The following is a 3,638-nucleotide window of genomic DNA, read 5'->3' as shown; positions in this document are numbered from 1 at the left end:
GAATCTTGGTTAAAATCCTCATTCTCCCTCCAAGTTCTGTGTCTGAAATATGTCCTGTCTTCAGCAATAGGGTCTGATCTTCAAGTTCTGGTGGGCAATTGTGGGTTGTGGCAATAGCCTGTTTTATTTGGGAATCTCTTGAACTACCCTGACCAACAACTCAAAGGCGGGTTTCCCTTGTCTGGCACTGTGATTTTTGTCATGTAACCGTCAGCAAAACACATTCACATGTATATTGTATTTCAGCAGGCTTACAAATACTGCATTTCCCTTTGGTTTTCAGACCACCTAAGAACTACTTATCTCTGTTTCTTCTCCCCCCATAGCCCTCCTGCCTCAGTTAATGTACCCCCCCATTTCCCCCTTGATAATGCCTATGTCCTACTATCCCCATCTCTTGAGCTCTTCCCTATCCACCTCCCTCCCCATGGCTCCTTTCTATTTTCCTGGATCCTGGGGTTACATCAGGGTGTATATTCATGTCTAAGACTTTTTACAGGGACTAGTTCCCTGAGAGGCAATCCATCTCAAGTGGGCAGCCCTAAACACAGGTACTACCAAGTGGACTCAGTGCATTATGTACATACATACATCTGTATATATATAAATATATGTATGTATACATAACAGTAATATTCAAGGACAAAGTCAAGGAATTGTGTGGGAGGAGAACATAGGAGGAGTTCGAGGGGGAGCCGGAGATGTGGAAATAACGCAAATACAATACTCATGTATGAAACTCAAAAAAAAAAAGTACATTTTTTTACTTCTCATCCTTGAACGTTTTGAGCCTGGTCCATCGTGCTTTGTGGTGCTGGATTTTATTTAGTATCAGATTTTCATTCCCCCACACAAACATGCACAAACATGAGCAGTCAGCTCAGTGTGTGCACCACGTGACCTCCTCTATGTCACACCAGAAAGCCCCCTTGTTCCCCCATCTCACCAACTCCCAACCCACGATTCTTTTTTGGCGTAGGGAAATTTATTACCACTGTGCTTCCGTCGTCAACATTTAGGATCTTGGTCTTTCTTTTTTGCCTCTGTGCGGGGCCAAAATAGACACATTAGCTACTTCAACAATCTTAAAGCTGACTCCAGGAACATCACCAACTGCATGATCTTTCTGACCAGATCCCACAACTAGAGCTTCATCGTTTTCAACCATCATTAGGCACAAAGGCTGTGATTTTCTTGCCATTCTTGATGAGCTGGACCTGACACACTTTCTGGTAGCCGAATTTGGCTGTTTAGCTCCAACTCCTACATTTTCCAGCACGATTCCCTTGGCGTGAGAAGCGCCTCTGAACGGTTGGCTTTAAGGGCTGTGTCCAAACGGGCTTTCTTGTACGGTTTATCACACCACTTCTGGTCCTGTCGGTGACTACGGAGCTTCCCGGCGGTTCGCAGACCACGACACTTGCCCACGGTGCCGGTGCCGTGAACGCCCCATCGTTCTTTTTTTTTTTAAAAATTATTTTTATATGTATAAGTGTATTGCCTGCATGTATATAAGTGCACCTGTGTTGTGCAATGCCCTTGGAGGTCAGAAGAGGACGTTGAATCCTCTGGAACTGGAATTATGGGCAGTCGTTAGCCGCCATGTGGGTGCTGGGAACTGAACCTGGGTCCTCTGCAAGAGCAGTCAGTGCTCCTAACTGCTGAGCCATCTCTCCAGTCCTAAGTTTTGGCTTGTTTTAAACTTCATACAAGTGCAGTCACAGGACCAGGGAGATTGCACAGTTGGTAAAGTGCTTTCTGAGTCTCATCCCAGCACCCATGTAAAAATCTGGGTGTGCCAGCAGCACTGGCCCAAATCCCACCCAGGATTGGGGAGACAGGATCCCTACAGCTCTCTGGCCCTCCAATCCAGCCAAACTGGTGAGTTCTAGGTTCAGTGGGAGACCTGCCTCAAAAATAATGTGGAAAGTGATTGAAGAGGATGCTTGACAGCGACTTCTGGCCACATGCACACATGTGCACATGCACACAGAGTTATGAATGTTAGCACTGTGTGTTTTCTTTTGTGCTGGGCTTTATTTATTTATCTTTCTTTTTTATTTTTGGTTTTGTTTTGTTGAGACAAGGTCCCTGTAGCCCCAGCTGACCTGGAACTTGCTGTGTAGACCAGACTGGCTTCTCTCTCACAGAAATCCACCTGCCTCTGCCTCCCAAGTATTGGGAGTAAAGGCATGTGCCACCGTGCCCAGCCATTTTTCTTTCTTTTTGAGACAGGGTCTCATTGTGTAGCTCTGACTGACCTAGAACTCACTATGAGACCAGGTTGGCCTCAAATTCACAGAGATCTGCCTGCCTCTGCCTCCCCAGTGCTGGGATTAAAGGCGTGTGCCACCATGCCTGGCCTGGGATTCTTTTTCTAAAGGTTTATTTATTTGTGTGTGTGTGTTTGCATGTGTGAGTATGTGCACATGTATGAGTAAGCCCAGGTGCATAAACTTGTGTGCTCATATGTGCACGTGTGTATGGGTGTGCACATGCGTGTGCTCATACAACGCCAAAAAAGGGCATTGAAGGTCCCCCTCAGTCACACTTAAGGTATTCCTTTGAGGCAAGGTTTTTTGAACCTGGGGCTCTCGTTTTCTTGGCTGGGTTGGAAGCCAGCAAGCCCAGTGATCCTCTTGTCTCTGCCCTCCTTGGAGCTGGGGTTACAGGTGTGCATTGGGCTGCCTGGCTTGCTGTGTGAGTAAGAGTGCCGGTCCTCATGATTGTGCAGCAAATGGTCGTAACCACTACGTCATCTTTCTGGCCCTTTGGGCTGCTTTTACTCAGTATAGTATCTGGGTTTTTCAAAGTTATTGCTTTGCTGACTAGAAATGTAGCACACGGTATGTTACTTTTGTCCCTGCTGTGATAAAAACATGACAAAAATAGCTTAAGGATTCATTTGGGCTCACAATTTGAGGATACAGTCCATCGGGGTGGGAAGGCAGAGCAGCAGGAGCCTGAGGCAGCTGGTCACATCATACCGAAGTCAGGAAGCAGAGCGAAGATGAACACTGCTGCTCCGCTCGCTTTCTCCGTATTATTCAGTCCAGGACCCCAGACCATGGCATGGCGCTGCCCACATTCAGGGTGGGCTGTCGCTGCTCTGTTGGACCTTTCTGGAATCACCCTCATTGACATGCCCAGAGCTGTGTCTCCTAGGTGAAGCCAAATCTGTCACGTTGGCAGTGACCGTCAGGTGGTTCTTTTAGGCAGTCCTGACTTAGTCCTGTCTCTGAACCCAGATCCTGGAAGGAGCTCCACATTGCACAAAAGGTTCAGCCGGGCGTGGTGGTGCATGCCTGGAGTCCCAGCACCTGGGAGGCAGAGGCAGGTGGATCTCTGTGAGCTCAAGGCCCGTCTGTCTGGTCTACATAGTGAGTTCAAGCCCAGCTGGGGCTACAGGGAGACCCTGCCTCAAAAAGACAGAAAAAAAAAAAAAGAAAAAAAAATTCGGCTCCCACTTGACACCACTAAGCTGCCTGGCTCCAGGGGTACCAAACCTTAGCTTCCTCTGACTGTCTCTACCTTTCCAGCCCAGGTCTGTGAACAGCTATGGGAACAGACACTTCTGTGAGGCCACAACAGAAGCTTTTTTTTTTTTTCGGTCTTTTTGAGACAGGGTCTCCCTGTAG

At 47.6% G+C, this 3,638-nt stretch overlaps 1 pseudogene; it reads right to left on the bottom strand.

Annotated features, from left to right (window-relative positions):
* Positions 1 to 1,015: 1,015 nt before the first annotated feature.
* On the bottom strand, positions 1,016 to 3,069 carry LOC103743508 (annotated as a pseudogene).
* Positions 3,070 to 3,638: the final 569 nt, after the last annotated feature.

Source organism: Nannospalax galili, unplaced genomic scaffold (assembly GCF_000622305.1).
Source record: "Nannospalax galili isolate Female #2095 unplaced genomic scaffold, S.galili_v1.0 scaffold180, whole genome shotgun sequence".
In the NCBI taxonomy this organism is placed as follows: Eukaryota; Metazoa; Chordata; class Mammalia; order Rodentia; family Spalacidae; genus Nannospalax; species Nannospalax galili.
This window is presented reverse-complemented; position numbering and strand designations above follow the sequence as displayed.